Here is an 18,434-nt window from a genome sequence, read left to right on the forward strand (position 1 = left end):
TGGACCTGCTAAGCCCCGATGGACCACGGGGTTGGAAAACCCTGGACAACCTCGCCGTGAACTGCTAGGGCTGGGAATGATCGCAGCCTGGGAACCTCATAAATCATGTGGAAGTGTGGAGTTAGGAGTTTCCTCGGACAAACAGGGCTAATTGCAGAGCTCTGATTGCTGCTGCAAGGCCACGTAACGTGCTTAGATGCTGTCAAACCCAGAGCATGGAGGGGGGACATTGGCCTTGGGGGCAGACGGACTAAACCCCAGTAAGGAGCTGGACAGCTCAGATGAACCTAACTCTGCCCCGGGGATCCTACCTCATTGTGCAAACCCAGAGCTCTGCAAATTGTCTGGAAGTGCCCAGGTTTGCTCCTTTCCACGTCAGGATTTAGAGAAAAGCAGCTCAAATTGCGAGGGAAGGTGGGCTCGGGGCAGGCATCAGTGGGAGCTCGGTGCTGCGAATGCTCTGGGCTTTGTGGTAGAGCGATCCTTGGGTTCACTCCCCGCCCGAGCCGAGTGACTCAGAGTAAAAATAATTAAATATGTTAATAATTATCAGGGGCCCCTTTGATTAAAACAAATAAAGCTTGTGGTGTGTAAGCAAGGAGGAATGTGGGGGTTTGCAGGGCTCGGCTCACAACCAGGAGCCAGCAGCAGGCGCGGCTGCACTGCCTGCATCGGGCAACGGGGAAGGAGCATGGGGAGAAGCTCAAGAGCAACCCAACTGGAGATCCCAAAGGTGCCCAGGGCCCTGCTGTAGCATTCGATCCATCCTTGATCCCAATGGGTGATCCCATTGTGTCTCCAGGCCTCAGCACTCAGCAGGTTTGGGTCCAGGAATCGGCATCACACAAGCCACTGGGGGAAGCTGGCAGGCAACAAAGATATTAAATATCGTTAATTGCAGTATGAAGGATGTTCAGTCAGGAGTCCTGGGCACACAAAGGATGGAGAAGGGCACCCCTGAAGGGCGATGTGGGTCTCATGGGGCTTTAGGTAGGTTCCTACTTAACATAGAGCCTGTAGGGTGAAGCTGTGCTGCTGAAGGGATTTCCCTTGCCCAAAGTGCTTTTCATTGCCCAAACACTGGTCCTGCTTGAGGTGGGACGTGGTGGGAGCTGTGCTGAGCTTGGAAAGCGATTGCAAAAGGAATTTGGAAGAGGTAGGCATGTCCCTTCTCTCCAAAGGCAGCATCTGCACCCGCTGGGCTTTCAGGGCAGTGGCGATCTGCACTTTTGGCTAAGGGAGGAGTGAGTGCTGGCACGGAGCAGCACGGGGCACCTCTCCTGCACTGGAAGAAACCTTTCCTATGGCTCTTTTGATCCCTCAAGCTTACAGGTGATAAGAATCAGGCCCTGACCCCATGGGGAGGGCATTTACAGGCAGAGCGAAACGCCCCTGTGGGGCAGGAGGGGGAGTTGGCACCGTATCGCGCCGGGGATCGGCGATGCTCTAGGGAATTAATACCAAAAACCTCCTGACAAGGAGTGTGCCCAGAGGGGTGCTTACACACCGTGGCCGTGCTCCCCAGCCTTAGCTTCACTAGAGCATCAAAGCCAAGCTGAACGTGATGCCACCACCCCCCCTCCCTCTGCCATGCGGTCTGGGTCTGGTATTTTGGATCCTGACACCCCTCCAGCAAAACAACTGATGTCCTTGTGGTGCTTTCCAGGGGGAAACAGAAAACGCTTTTGATGTTGTTTTTTTCTTTTTTTTAAGCCCTGTATGAAAAAAGGAGAGGGAAAGGATCTCTGCAAGCAACACTCTTGCTAATAGCAGAGCACAGTGTCCTTGGTTGCTCATTTTTGTCCCACATAGCCTCATTTATTCGCTGGGGAAGGAAAAAAAAAAAGGAGGTTAGGTGATGCAGCTATAGAGTATAAAGCAGCAGCTCCTGAACACACGGTAGTTGTCGTGCAGCTGGGGAGAGGACATGTATTTGGGGAGGATACCTGGCCGGGGTGCAGCCAGCTGTGGGCTGATATTCGGGGTAACTGCGCCACCTCATGGTCCCCAGAGCCAAACGGTGCAGAAATGGGGCTGGGACTTCAAAAGTGGTGTGGGCTTCGGCGGAAAGCATCCTTCAGGAGCTGCAGCAGCTTTATTCACCTCCTCTAGTAGAGCCAGGTGGGGATTTGCTCTGCTGGTTACTGCCTTATTTTGACAGTAGCCCCTGGAGTCTCCAAATGAACCATTATTCCTTCAAAAACAATGACCAAAATTAGGGATGTCTTTCCATCCAGACTCTGGGATTGTTCCCTGGGGGGTACGCACTGCTTCTTCCTCTAGTCCTGCTTTTAAAGTCCTGCTCCCTGGGGTTCCTGATGCCCCCCTGCAGACGTGAGCTTCCATCCCATCACATCGGGTCCTGGAGAAGGGCTGTCCCACCTTATCATGCCCTGCTTCCCTTTCCTTTGATCCACTCCACGTAATCTCTCTGGCTTGGCACCTCAGGCAGCCCTTCTTTCAGCCTCCTGTTCTCACCCTGCTCACACTCGCAGCTGATTGTGGCCCTTACGAGCTGTCATTCGGGCAGTCACGCCTGGATTTTCCTCTGTTGGTTTTTTTTTTCCTCCATTGGAGAGTTTTTGTGTTTTTTTTTTTTTTTTCACTGGCTTGAGACCAGCACAAGATAGTCACCTAGAGCTCTCCCACAGCCAAAAGGGAGAGAAGGGATCATTGGGGCTAAGCAAGCCCACCCCAGAGGTGGACATCTCCCCTCTGGATGGATAACTGCCCTCTGGAAATACCTCTCTTGCCATTAGCACAGAGAGGGGCCGTTCCCTATACCTATATGAAGCCCTTAGATAGACAAAGCTGACCTGAATCCCAAATTAATGCATCCTATCTGCCTCCTGGTGTCCTCAGTGATGAACACCTGCACCTTTTCCACTTCCCTTCATCTTTCTGGTGCATCTTTCATGCTGCAGAGACAGCTTCTACTTGCCAAGCTGATGCAGGAGCAGTCCTTGTCTGCAGGGAGATAACCATAAAGGTCACTGGTTATTTATGACAAAGTTACACACACTGTGTGCCCATCGCTGGCTCTTCCTGGCATGGGTAGTGCCTGGCACTGTAAAACCCATTTAATTTAAAGTGCAGGCGAAATAACAAACACCTTAGAGATTTACTGCATCCTAAATTCAGATACAGCTATTATTTTGTAAACCTTCCCCTCCAGCATCTATTCTTAAAAGAAGGGCTTCGGGGAGAGGCTGGGATTTGCACCAGAAGCAATTTTGCAATGGGCTCAGAACCCTTTATCATCTTTCTGCCTCGTTTTCCCCATCCCCCTTCCCCATCTCCCCTTTTTCTGCTGGTGCTTGCCTGCTTTCAGGGAGCATCATGGCTCGGGGGGAGCTGGATGCTGGGCTCAGATGCGATGCTGCAGATCTCCAGGGGTGGAAGGAAAGGGATTTCCCTTAGGGAAAGGGATTTTTTCCTGTTTTGTCTGGAAATGCTGTCCCAGCAATCAGCAGAAGCTCTTCCTAACAGGGCAGATTATTAAAAGATGGGGTGTACTTGTGGTCTGGAAATCTGATCTCTGGCTTGCCCCAAAACATGGTACAGAACCAGAACAAAATCCTAACAAAGTAGCTTTCCTTCTGTACAAACAGTGCACGAGGAAAAGGATGGATGAGTTGGGGAAACAACTGAAATGCAGCCAAGGGGAATTATTTTGTGCCATTTAAGAAAAATCTCTTTTGCATCCTTGCCTTCAGCATGCACCCTGGGTAGGATCTCCCGCTTTGAGTTCAGCGGTTCTGCCTGGAGCAAAGAATTAGGGAAAATTGTAAAGCAGAGAGGAGTGACTGATGGCTTGGCTGCTGCCAAGCTGCTTGACTTCATGCTTCGGCGAAGCCGTGAGATGCGGGGCGTCCTTGGAAAGCTGCAGACATCAGCCTGGGTGAAAGTGATCCGGTAAAAGCTGCTCCGCTCCCTCCCCATCTTTTCCCCTGCCAGCCCGAGGATCAAGCTCCCCGAATGTGCTTCGTGTGTGACAAGGGACAGAGATGAATGAACCCATGGAAAGCTAAAATGTTGTGATCTGTGCGACTCATCATACCAGAGCACCTGGAGCAGACACTTCACTATCTCAGCTTTTTCCATGCCAGCAGAACGATCACTGCCAATGCCTCTTCCCTGGCTCCATGGCCAGGCGAGAAGGAAGGGTCTGTACCAAACATCACTGAAAACAAGCAACCAAAAACAACCAAACCCACAAAACCAGCTTGGTTGCACCCCCTTTTCCCTTTACACTATTATTATTGGCCTTTTTAGAGCAATTATGACTGTCAATGAACATCAGAGCATCCCACATGGAATCCATATCTGTCTGCTGTCTGTGGGGGGATGGCAGCTGCTGGATGAGTGACCAAAAGGGACAAATAAAAAGCTGTGACACATCCCCGTTTGGGTCCCAGTGTTCCCCCCTGCCTTAATTTAATGAAGTAATGAGCTAATTTGGTTTCTTTATACCTGTGGCTTTAACACCCTGGCTCCATCCGTGATGCAAGTGGTCCAGGCACTGCACGTTTTGGAGCATCTTCTAAGAACCACTGAATAAAAACCAGCAATCTGCATGATGAATTAATCAGGCTAGATAATTAAGCTAGACACATCTAGCCTTCAAAAGGAAAAAGTCCCCACTTAACACCTTTTAAATTCTAGGGTAATTATCAGCTCACTATGGCAAATCCCAGATAATGCCATTAATGTCAGTAGTTACAACTGCAAGTTGTCTTTTTTTTTTCTTTTTTCTTTTCTTTTTTCTTTTTTCTTTTTTCTTTTTTCTTTTTTCTTTTTCCCTTTTTCTTTTTCCTTTTTTCTTTTTTCATCTTTCTTCTTTCTTTCTTCTTTATTTTTTCTTTTCCCTCTTTCTCTTCTTTTTTCTTTCTTCTTCTTTCTTTCTATTTTTCTTCTTTTTTCTTTTATTTTTTCCTTTTTCCTTTTTTCTTTTTTTTTTCTTGTTTCTTCTTTTTTTTTTTTCCTATATTCATTTTTCTTCTTTCTTTTTTCTTTTCTCTTTTCTCTCTCTCTTTCTTTTTTTTTTTTTTTTTGTTATGAGATTGACTATGTAATTTCTGGGAATAGTCTCCATGCTGGCACATGATCTGCACCCACAACCTTACCAGTTCTCTTCTTCAGTGTACCACAGGACCTCATGCAGCTCAGCATCCCATCCCCCAGGACTTACCACACATTTAAATATCCCAATCCCTTTCAATCAATATTGATATTCTGTTTTAAGACGGTCGAACAGAAGAACAGGGATGCTAAGTGTGTCCCCTGCATCACACGGCAGCTTGATGGCAAAGCGGGAGTGAACCCTTTTGCAACTCAGAACAGCACTCAGTATTATACCTTTTTTTTTTTTTTTTTTTCTCCTGGCTTTAATCATAAAAGGCAAAAGGAGAAAGTGAATTTGGACTCAAAACCACACCAGTTTTAGGTACAGCTTGTCTTTTAGTGGGAGTAGATGAAGAGAAGGAAGAGGCACGCCAGCTCCCTTTCTCAGGTCTGTTATTCAGAGCTATGATATCAGACTCAGGGACCAGCCCAAGCTCTGGATCCCACCTTCTTTTCCTGCAGTCACGGGTTTTAAACTCAGATTTAACGTGTTGTGTCAGCTCAGGAGATACACCGACCACATCTGCCAGCCCCAGAGCTGATATCCCACGGTTGTTTGGCAAAGCCCCACCTATCCCGTGCAGCACTTCCCTTCTGATAACAGCTGCAGATACACGGAGCGAAATAATGGAAAGGGGGCAAAGCTCCCTAATTCTCACCATTATCTCAAGGGCAGCCTGTCAAAACAGGAGTTTGCTGATATTTTCTCCCAAGCTCCTCCCCTGAGATACGCCGCGGAGCATCCTTGGAATTTCCCTGCACTTGGCCACTGCCCTGAGCTGTCGTGGGAACGGGGTGAAATTGGGAAGGTGTCGTTTGGGTGGAAAGCTCCCCAGCTTGGTCAGGAAGGAATGGAAACGCAGAGCTGTGAGCAGAAATAATTAAAAAAAAAAAAAAAAAAAAAAAAAAAAAAAAAAAAAAAAGGAAAAATGATGAGGATTTGTTGAAGCCCTTTGCTGAGCTTATTGTAATGGTGGAGATTGTAGCCCTGAGACTTCAAGTTCCCCCACAAAGCTTATGTGGGGCGCGCTCCTGCCTGTCCTGGGGGGGAGAAGGACTCTTAGGGAAGGGACTAGTCCCTATAGTGATATCAGTGGAGGAAAAAAAGCCATTTTGGACCAGTTTTCAAATCTTGAGCACAGGAGCTTGGAGCCAACACCTTCCCCCGTCATACAAGCAATTCCTATGACATTCCTCATCTGATAGCACCTATCAAAAGGGTGCCTTGCTTGGACATCCTGAGCTCTATACGACATCCCACAGCCCTTTGTGCTGGCCACAAGGTGCTTTGAAAGAATTGCTGCCCTTAGTCCACAGTACATGTTAAGCGTGCATGAGATCCAAGGAGAACAACCCCCTGGAAAAAAAAGCCAAGAGACCAACAGGGAAATGGGAAGGGGATGAGAGTCAAAACATCAGATTAAGCAACAAATGCTCCAAAATAGGAGAAAGGATGGATGACAGCATGTGATTTATTCCCACTCTAACAGCTGAAAAAAGGGAGATAGCTGAGAAAGTTCGCCTGGACTTACAACACGAGGACTACCTCTGTCTTCCAACAAGACATATTATTAATGAGAACCAAAACCCTACAAACTATAGTGACAAGCAGGTTTGGTCCCAGCTTGATTTCCACCTCTGTCTCTCTCCAACTCATGCAGTGCACTGTGAAGCCAGCAGAGACATCTAGTGGCAAAAATAACACAAAGATGTGCAGGGGAAAATATGGGAGTGCTTGCTTCATCTCACCGACAGCTCGATTATCGCCAGCTTTCCAGGACGCATAAAAAAGACCGGTTGAGGGCTGAAGGTTGTATTTTTAACTGATCTGTTGAAAAATGTATTGGAACGATGCTTTCCTAATTCTCCCAAACCCCAACTTTATGGAGATAAAACACCTCTACAACTACTGTGCTTCCTGTCTGTCCTCAGTCTCCCAGAACATTGCTCGCCCCCATCCTCTCTTGTTTTTGGAGGAGCTTGGAGCTATGGTGTCTGGTTCTGGTTATGTTCTTTGCTCATGTGTGAAGGTTTCTGTATGCCATTGCTGCTGGGCTGATTGATGTGATCTTGTTATCCCTTCGCAGAACAATTTTTTTTCCATCTGTTCTTCGCAAATATGTTTTTTGTTAAGAGCTTTTCAGATTTTGGCTTTGATGGCACTGGGTTTTGTTTAAAGACTCACATTACCTATTATGTTGAACATCTTTGTGCAGCTGTTCCATTTAGTCCCAGTCTGTTCTGCGCTGGACACAAACCAGCCACTCTTCAGCTATGGCAACTTAAAAAAAAAAAAAGGAAAAAAAAAAGAACAAAAAGGAACATTATGAGTATAACAAGCAATGGCAAAATTCAACTTCTTAGTGGAACAGGTATTACAGCCAATTTACCTGCACTGAAAATGTGGCCAATCTTCATGAAAGCCTGTGGTCCTTAGTCTAGATTTATTTTACAGTCACAGAAAATGGATTAAAACATAAGGCTGCAAACTAAAGATGAAAGTCATGAACGTAACCTGCCAGTCTAGGTATAAATTTCAAGTTTTATGATGAATTTGCGTATTTCAGGTACATCTCATGAAAGACGTTTGGCCAATGACGGGAGATCGTTGCTGTGACAGTAAAACAAGATGAGAAAACCAGGACCCTGATGTTTATGGATATGTAGCCGTGTTCCTACAGTGCTTGGAGGATTTAGGAACATCAGAGAGTGAGGATGTGATTGTAAGCATCCAAGAGCTAAAGGAATCAACCTAGCAGCTTGCTTAGCAAACCCCTGCTCATCACCTGGGCTCCAGCACCCAACCATGCGTGTGGTCCTTCCCCGACCCACGTACAGAGTTTTAGGTCTCAGCTCATCGAATGCCAATCACCTGCAGGCTCTCCCACGAGTAAATCAGTTTTGAAAAGCAAATTCAAGCTCTGAAGTCAATTAGGCATCACAAAGTCAGACTCTGCAACACCTAATCTCCTGCTGGTTGGGCCAAAGGGGGAGTTAGGGATCTCCAAAGCAGTTGAGACCAGATATTTGATTTGATTCCATACCAGCTGTGAAACATTAGAAGGTTTGGAGGATTCAGTGGAAAATGAAGGCAAAATTAGATTATTTTTTTTTTGTTACCCTTTCAACTTTGGTAGCAATTTTTTTTTGGAGGCTGGGGTGGGTATTTTTGGTAGTAGTTGCTGACACGTTAAGTTTCAAAGAAAAGCATCACTTTTACAAGTAGCATCCACATCAAATCCACTAAGCAAATGATGGAGACCATTTTAAAATCACTTGAAAGCTTTCAGCCATGCTCACAGGTATTCTATCGAATATTCTGGTCTAGTAAACCACTGCATGGACACTGCTGCCTTCCCCATCAAGTCCTTGTCCCCAAGCCTGCTAATTCCAGCAGCATTTCTCTGTAGGTTGTAATCCAAGAACAGGGTCTCTGCAGCTCAGAGCCGTACACTAGTGATGCCTACGTCTCTTCTAGTAGCTGAGATGATTCAGCAACTGTTTTCTGGCCTGGAAAAGCATTTACACAGCACAGTCCATCTCCAAGCACCCAAATACTCACCAAAACACGGTGGTTTCAACCATGCCAACCTAGAAAGTGTCAGAAAGCAGGGACAAAACCACGCTGCCCTCCACCCCAGGAGCAGAGCCCCTGCTTGTACAAGTTTTTTCCCACTCTGAGGCTGCTTACATCTCGTCATGCCAGCCTGCCTCCAGCTGCTTGCTGCATTTCTTTGCGTTTAGAGACTGTTTGCACAGCAAAAACAAGGACTGGTTTGTTATTGTGGGTCTTTTGTTTGTTTGGTTTGGTTTGTTAAGCTACCTTTGGGTTAGGCGCGTGCCAAAAATATAAATAAAGAACCAGTGTCACAACACTTTCTAATGCTAAGCTGTAAAATTGCCATTCAGGGACAAATTTAGAGAAATTCAGCGCTATTCCTAATGCATTAATCTGGAACCAGCTTTAGCAATCAATCCCTAAAGACAGGCAAAGAGAGAACCAACAATCTCTGAACCTTCAAAATCAGGCCATTTCTCTAAGGATTTAGATTTGGGTACCAAAGCACACAATCACTCGTTGAACAGCGAGAAAGTGATAATTTTATTCTCATTTCTAACCCAGTAAACCCCACAACTACTATCCTTAAGATCCTTTGGGGGTGTCCCAGTGCTGTGATTTCTCAGAATGGCTGGAATCCTCAGAAATCTGAAAACACATGAAAACAAAACAAAACAAAACAAAACAAAATAAAATAAAATGAAATAAAATAAAATAAAATAAAATAACATTTTGATGGCAACCAATTTCAAAGGCAGTAGCCACGAACGTCTAGAGAGAAAACCTTTCAGCAAAGACTGCAGAACAACCAGCTGAAATCCGAGGCATCCACGATCAGCAGGCTCATTAGAAAATCTGGATGCATTTGCCCGTGGCAGATGCTGTCCTTCCTGGCTTGCCGAGAGCATTCCCGCTGCTGCTGAGCACATTTCGATTAATGCAAAGAAGGTGAATGCGTGTAACTGCAGGTGGCTCTCTGTGGTAGGCAGACAGCTCCGCGGAGCCACGCTGAAGGCTGCCAAGGAGGAATTCGGAGTTGTCTCTGTTTGCACAGAAGGCCCTCAGTGACTTGGAAAGCGTAGCAGAAGGAAATGTTTTCCCCGTGACACACTAGGGGCTGCCTACGAGCAGCATCCTTCCAGCAGCTGGGCTTGAGACACGTTGTCAGCAGCCTGGGAGTCCTGTTGGGCTCCCAGCATCCAGATTGAATTTGGAGCAAGAAGGCAGGGACAAAGAGCCCTGTACCTCTGGTCATGCCTCAGCGGGTCCTCGTGTAACTGGGTTGGAAGACTGAATCCTTTAGAATATATTTAATTTGAGGTGCTTATTGCGAATATTGGCTACTTTCGGAGAAATATAATGAGAGAAGACAGCGCTGGGTTCCCAGGTTGACATTTCCACCGTGCTGGGACACTGGGAATGAATTTGCTTTTCAATATTGCCGCGTTCAGGCAACATGAAGGGGTGGCTTGGAGGTGCTGCAGGACACACGAGGCTCTTTCCAGTGTTCCCATCGTTCACAAAACCCACCTAAGGGGGGATCTGAGCCTTCCTTTTGAACCAAAGCATTAAAAGCAGTTTGTTTTGGCCTCCTCAAGAGCCGCAGGCCAAGCGAGCTACAGGCGTTTGTTCCGAATCCATAAATCTCACAAGCCATAAAGTGGTTTCCTAATCCTTTTATTTTACAGGGCACACATTTTCCCCGCGAGCTGTGCCCCTTCTTAGCTGCGATTTGGGGGAAATCTGCAGAAGGAAACCGTTCCAGCTGTTGGAGCTGGCTTTCTCCAGCTGCTGCATTTTCCTCGTTTTCTGGGCAGCCTGCTTGCACAAATGAGGTGCTCCAACCTGTCACAGCTACCCTGCAGGAGGAAAAAAAAAAAAAAAAAAAAGCATCAGCAGCACCACAATTGAGTCAATACTGCAGCCAAATAAAACCTGCTGTGGAAATTCATTTGATGAATCTTTCTCCTTAAAAAAAAAAGTCTGAGAAATGAAGCGTTTTGTGGAGAAAAAAAAAAGCGGGGGGGGGGGAGAGACACACCTGAGCAAACAGCTTTTAAGATCCGTGGGTCATCTTCCCAGTAGGCAGGATCAAAGTGACTCTGTTGGAGTGCCTGATGGAAAAGCCACACATAAAATGGGATCCTGGAGGTTTAGGAAACAAAAAAAGAGAAAAACAGGGAAGGGCTCTGCTGAAGTTCTCTGTGACCATCACTACTGCAGCAAAATCTTGCCCTTACCCAACTAACTAAGGCCCTATCTCCTTTCCCATTTCTTCCCCTGACCCCATGTGATGACACTTTGCAAAGAACAAAGGGACTCACCAGTAATTCTTATCCACAAGGGGATATGGGCACACTTACTCCATGAAGTAAAAGCAAACAGATCCAAAAAAGAGTTGGAAAGGAGCCTGCTGAACACAGCACTGCCTGCTTTGCCCTCGATTGCCACAGTTGTGTAGTGCCTGGAGTACTCTAAAGCACTGCAAAACTTTAAAAGTTGCTGCAAAATAGGTGTCCTTTTGAAACATTTGTAGAAGCAAACGGTCTTGATCACTAAAACGTCTTTTGTAACGCGGTGAGGGCTTTATTTTAATAATTCCCTACCCTGCAGTGTGAGTTTGCATGTTCAGGGACAGCCAAATCTTTGAGCTGAATCATGTATTAGGAAGTGGCAATGAAATAACACCACACAATGAAGATACACACATCGTTTTTATGCAGCAGACACGAGCATAGCAAAGTGCTGAGAGCACAGAAAAAAAGCTGCCGTTTCCCACCCGGCTCTGCTGATTTGCATCCCCTTGTACAGAACCCGAAACGTGGTGTAACTTTACAGAAAGACTTTCAGGGTTTAATTGCAGCATCTGGAAAGTCTGTGCAGAAACACGTTCGTTTCAAGGACTCCAGGAAATCTGCACACACAACCGCTTGGTGTTTACCTTGGACCTCACCTGCGTGGGAAGCAAAGCTCATTCGCCCGTTGCACTCCTACTGAGAAATTGTTGTTGCCATCTTTTTTCCTAATACACAATTTTCCTTCTTTGCTTTTTTAATATAGGAATGAAACATAAGAATGTCAGGTCTAAGGTGACCGCTCTGTAATAAAACACGTGCTTTTATTCCACGTGGAAAAGGAAGGCCAAGTTGTCCAAGTAACAACAAATGGTCTTCCCCCCACCCTGACGCAGTAACACTCAGAACTGTAGGATCACAGAAAGGTTTGGGTTGGAAAGGACCTTAAAGAAGGGACTTTCAACCTAATTCCAACCCCCAGCCATGGGCAGGGACATGTCCCCCGAGCGCAGGCCCTTGGGCACTGCCAGGGCTGGGGCACCCCCAGCTCCTCTGGGCAGCCGGGGCCAGGCCCTCAGCGCCCTCAGAGGGCAGAATTTCTTCCCAAGACCTCCCTGAAGCCTCCCCCCTGCCAGGCTCCAGCTGCTGCCCCTCGTCCTGTCCTCCCAGCCCTAACAGAGTCCCTCAATCCCACTGCCTGTGTCTCTGACAAAGATATTAAACAGCGCCAGTCCCAACACCAACCCCTGAGGAACAGCACTTGTCACTGGTCTCCACTTGGACATCAAGCCATCGACTCTTTGAGTGCACCTGCCCAGCCAATTCCTTATCCAACATGTGCCCCATCCATCACTTGTAACATATTTATTAATAAACTACGCCAAAAGAAAAGAAAAACCCAACCACAGACAAAAGATTTGCTCACTGCTCTGCCATGCACTGCCTCTAATAAGATGAGCAGTCTAATAAATTGAAAAGCAAAACAACATGAAAGTAAGCTTGTCTTCGTCTTTACAAACACCTTTAATTTTTTTTGGGCCCCTCACTGCCAGAAGGACATCGAGGCCCTGGAGCGTGGCCAGAGAAGGGCTCCGAAGCTGGGGAAGGGCCTGGGACACAAGTCCTGTGAGGAGCGGCTGAGGGACCTGGGGGGGTTTGGGCTGGAGAAGAGGAGGCTCAGGGCAGAGCTTATTGCTCTCTGCAACTGCCTGAAAGGAAGGGGTGGGGAGCTGGGGGGCGGCCTCTGCTCACAGGGAACCAGGGCCAGGAGCAGAGGGAACGGCCTCGAGTTGTGCCAGGGGAGGCTCAGGTTGGCAATGAGGAGACATTTCTGCTCAGCAAGAGCGGTCAGGCCTTGGGACGGGTTGCCCAGGGAGGTGGGGGAGTCCCCGTCCCTGGGGGTGTTCAAGGAGAGGTTGGACGTGGTGCCTGGGGACAGGGCTTGGTGGGGACATTGGTGGTAGAGGGACAGTTGGAGCTGGTGATCTTAGAGGGCTCTTCCAACCTTCATGATTCTGTGGTTTCATTATCATGTGATTTCATTTCTTTCTCATTATGAAAATGAGGTGGATTTGGGCAGTACAGACATGATTTTACACCGTATTCATCCAAGGTTTTCAGCTGAAACTTTCAGTGAACTTGGAAAATGATCTGTGAATTGCTCTGTTTTCCTGAACGGTTCACGTATAAATGAAACTCAATGCTTTTAAGCTGAATTATTTTATTTTGATTATATCCAACCACACAAGTTTGTTCTAATATGCCTTCAATTTAATCTTGATAGAGCTAAAAATTATAAAATGATATTTCACACCAGATTATGACTGTTTATTTAAAAGACAGCATTTTTAATTATTTAGGGTTATTCTAGAATCAGAAGTATGTATTATGTTATAGCTTTGTTCTTAAACTTTCTGTCAGCCCGGAAGACATCACTCTGTGATGGCTATGATAAAGTCAGATACCCCTAAATAAAAATAAATAAATAAATGAATAAATAAATAAAAGTAAGACAGAAAAACTGCAGACTTATAACTCTTTGTGTCTTTAGCACATTCAAACATCTACCATGCAGCAGCTCTGGGACGAGCAAGGAATGCAAGACACATTTTTATCTAACCTAGCACAACTCTTACATGTAATAAGATATTACCAGCATGTCTGTAAATGAAAATCCTCATGGAGTTATGCTTAGCTCAGGGAAAGTATCACAATACTTCAGGAAATGCTGATTTGCTGAAAATGAAGAAATGACCATATTAATTTTTTTGTAATTAGATAAACACAGGAGGTAGGTTTCTGAGGCAGCTGTGGATATGGAGTGTTTTGAATGGATTTTACCAACCCGTGCTCCTTTCCTACACTGACATTCCTGTCTCTAACTTGTTCCCACCTTCATTTTGGCAGAGATGCTCAGTTTTAGGATGAGAGTGTCAGTGCAGTGAGGAAGATGTGAAGTGGAAACATTCATAAACCGCTGTCACTGTAAGAGGAGACAGTCACGGGAGGCAAAGATGCCTATGTAACCAAAACCACATGGAGAAAGTTTTGAAGATTCATCCTCTGCTGGTGATCCTTCCTTGTCCTACACTGAGCGTGAATCCAAAATGATACTTACGTTAGAAGGGACTGTCATCTTTTATGAATAACATGGATTGTACGTTCATTTACCCCACACTAATTCCCCTGCTGCGCCTTCTGCTTTCTACTTCATGTCTTGTTTTCACTGTCTCTCGTCATGTCATATCTGTAAGCCTCCTGGACTAGAGACATTTATTTTGGCACTAGTCAGGACTTAGGAAAACCTTAATTTAGTGTCCTGATTCACTGATATTTTTTCATGTGACAAAGATGTAGACAATAATAACTTCAGGTATCTAATAACTGGGCTTTATATCCTAGGGATTTTATGCAAATAAATAGCTCAATGAAATTAAAAATATTTCAGGAATGGAAGTTGCATGAATATCCATGACTATGTTCATATGGCTTTTTGTATACAAAAGAAAATGAGTTCACCTGTGTCTCCAGCCAACCAGCAGTCCTGGAGCTTCCTGATTTCCAGTTTGCTTGGAGCGTGGGCAGAGCAGAGGGTGAATGAAACCTGCTCGCAAAGACCAGAGACCTGCACAAGACTTCAGGCCAAGCATGGTGAGATTCACAATTTATGCAGATGGGTAGGAGGAGGAATGTGATGACACAAACATTTTAGAAGTTGAGAGTCAGCATGGACATGACGACGTGCAAAAAGCAAAGTGTATGGATCCATAGGATCTGATATGTAACCCAAATCCTCATTGCTGGAATACCATGTTGACTGTGTGACCAGAGTGGTCAATACTCTGCAACACCTCATAACGTTCTTATCTTTGAGCAAAGAAGCAGAGAAATTGAGCAACTAAAAAGTTGCTAACTGGCTAAAAAGGCATTTGTGAGGGTTTTCTATGTCTTTAATTTAAACAATAGGTAATTACAAACAACATGGTGGTAAACCCAAGAAGCAGCAAACAAAATAACTAAGTGCTGCATGTAAATCCAGGCTGAACAGGTTGCCACAGTCAGTGGGCAAAGCATTCCTTGGGTTTATACTATTTAGGATTGTAGTTTACTAATTAATATATAATACTTTCCTGTACTCACAGTGGAGGATTCACATAGGAGACATTCCAGTGTAAAGCCTAGAAGCTTTATTCATCAGTCCTGGTTGTTTGAAGGGCACCTTCTCCCATAGGACTGTAAGAGTTATTCTCTTGGCTGGCTTCCTTGCATAGCAAGGTACAGAAGGAAAGCACAAATCCCTACAGCTGGTATTGGAAGAAGAATGAAGAGGAACTTGCTGCTTTTCTAAAAGCGTGATCTGTAAAAGCAGACGTTTAGGACTGGGAAAAACCAGGAGGCTAGGTGAGAAAATGGGTGATTTTGTTTGTTTAAAAAGTGACTCTAACCAGAATTTTCAGAGCTGGGAAGAAATGAGAGCATGTTCAAGAACTAAAGATGAGGAGTACTAAATGCCTGCCTCTTTTGGGAAGTCTATAACATCTCATAAAGCCAAGCTGAAATGAGTTAATAGCACTTAGTAAAAGCCAGCACTAGAAATATGTAGTGTTTTCAACAGGCAGTGCAATTCCCAGTTACACAACTTAAGAGTTGACCACAAGGCTTGTTCTGACAGGGCTGAACATGGTTGCTGTGGAGAGAGACACAACAGGACCTGGAGCAAGGGAATTTTCTTGTAGATTTTGGTCATATCGCTTCCTCTTGAAGTTGCACATACATTTTTAAGGATACTATTTGTTGGAGATTCAGCTACTTTTTCATCTCCCTTCCTAGTTACCAGCCATATCCAAGAGATCCAAGAAATGTGTTTATATCTCTTTAGTTGTTAGCAGCTCATCTAGCAACCATCATAAAGTAAATACACCCTCTATAAAAGAAATTACCTTTGCACCAAAAACTTATGGATTGCTCATCAACTTGCAATTTTATCATGGTTAGAATAAAAGAGTTCAGTAAAGATCAGAAGCAACTTGAATTAGAATTGAGAAGAGAATGCAACTTGGTGGACAAAAAGCATGAAGGACTGTGGGGCTGCATTTGGGAACGAGAAAGTAATTGAAGTAAAAGAAGTAACTGAAGAAAAGAAAAGTAAAGTAAAATATAGTAAATGAAGAAAAGAATTGCACGTTCAATATATAATAGCAAAAATGGAATTCAGTGGAGTTCTTCTATTCTCCAAACCATAATTAAAATGGGAAGATATATTAAAAAAGATCAAATTTGGGGGGAAAGATATCGTCTACTTTATTATCTACTGAAAACCACATGGGAAATCCAACATAATACCAAGGTAGCAAAACAAATACAGACCCAGCACTCTCCTTGGGCGTTGAATTTTCTTCCTATACCAAGATTCTCAAAATCTGTGTGTTTCGGTGCCTTGAACTGCATCTGGCCAGCTTGAAGCTTTAAAGCTTCTTTTCACAGAGCAGGGTAATGCTAACCACTTTCTAAAAAGCATAGCCTCGAGTTGAGAAATCTAAAGCACAGGCATGCAGGAACTCACTTTTGAAAAGCATGGCTTTAAAGGATAGCAGTGGAGGCCTAAAACCATGGGCCACATGGGCAGAAAAATTGCAGCTGGCTCTGGAGAGACCTGTCCTCCTTGCGGCTCTTTGCATATCAGTGTTGGGAGGAAAGAAGCGTGGTACCTTAAGCATTCCTTGCAGAAGCAAATAGTGCAGGAAATGGCTGTGTCAGCATTCATCTTGCCCTTGAAGAGCTTCGCAGGAGCAATGGTGTGCTCCCAGCTGGGCCATTACATCCAGGTTCTTTTTTGTCCTGCCTGAAAGGTGCAAAGACTCAGGATCTGAGCTGCGAATCTGCTCCATTATTCCCTTTGTTACAAGGAGAATGTGAAATAGTCTGGAAAGTGCAGGAATACCTGAAGTTAAATTATACATATTACAAGTACTTGCCAAATCCAACTTTTATAGTAATGCAGAAGGGCACTTTTACATACACTAAAAACCACACTGAAAGCACGGGTTTCTCAATAAACACATCTACAGTGATGATACACTTGTGGGATTAAAGTTTATACCAACAGCTAAATGGGGAGAGCTCTGCTCACCTGCCAAGGAGCAATTCCTTCAAGCTTACGGCCGTCTCTGCTGACATTGAACAGAGCACCCTGCATGACATTTGGAAGGTGTAGCTCTGCATGGCGTACCTGAAAACGTAGTCATTGCTCACTTCATCTCTTCCATCAGAGCGGAAACTATGTGATAATTAACATTTAGGCTCATGCGTTTTGCTAATTGTTGTCTGCTTGGCTCTTAGGGTGCAAGGTTCAGGAGGAGCTATACGGTGTGGACAAAGCCTTGCAGGAATGAGCTGTGAGCACTTCACTGTGGGCTTGCTTCTTCTTCATCATAGCTGCTCAACAACGTTGACATCTGCAAGACAAATGAGTAACTTCTTTACATCTGGCTTTGTATATTTTAGATACATATATATATATAGAGAGAGAGACAAAAATGAACCCAAAAATGACTTAGAAGTGCTTATTCATTAGGCAAAGTTCTCCAGGGTGCAAAGACTCTTTTCTCAGCGAGGTTCCTGGCACTCGTGGCTTTCTGTTACTTTTTTATTATTAAAAAAAAAAAAAAAGGAATTAAAACCATATTTTTCTCATTTCAATAAGTACCTTTATGATGTCCAAGCAACTCCAACAATGATATCATCTGTCTCTTTCCTCAGGAGAGGAATTCAGGCCAGACCGTGATATTCCTGCTTATTTCTGGAGCACAGAGCCTTACACCGAAGCGAAGGCAGCAAGCCTCAATCCTTGGAGGGGAAATGCATGTCACAGCACCGTCCGCTTAATACCGTGCCTCCTAGAGATCCCTCCCTCTTCTGGAGAGCTGTTCAACGCTATAAATTAAGAGCTAAAGCCTGAATCCTGTTAAGCTGATCTGTGCGGGCAGATACCCAAGGCTGTTCTTCAGCGGGACGTGCTTACCAGTAAGGATCAGCCCATATGGATCCCATTTCTCCGCGAATATTCCTTTCAGGATATGTACAACATGTGGCATAATTGGGCTGCGGTCCTTGAAGTGGCCTCCGAGTTAATAAAACAGATGATTCACCTTCAACTTGTTAAGTCCCCCAGCTTAGGTCAAGTGTGCCTTCAGCTGGCTGCCTGCATGATGGTGGATCCACGGGGATGCGGAGTAAGGGTTTAAGTTCTCCAGGTTTAACTGCTCCAGCACCATCAGCCTCCTCACAGCCGCTTGCCTCCAACGTGCTTTGTGTGAGGGAGCTTTCCAAAACTCTCCAGCCCAGTTCTGGGCTGCCTGATGCCACTGTGGGCTGGTGGATGGGGATGGAGAAGGCCAGGACTTGTGTGGTGCTCCAAAACCAATTCTCCCTCCTCCCCAATAGCTCATAAACATCTT

The sequence above is a fragment of the Anas acuta genome, chromosome 1 (genome assembly GCF_963932015.1).
Source record: "Anas acuta chromosome 1, bAnaAcu1.1, whole genome shotgun sequence".
Classification (NCBI taxonomy): domain Eukaryota; kingdom Metazoa; phylum Chordata; class Aves; order Anseriformes; family Anatidae; genus Anas; species Anas acuta.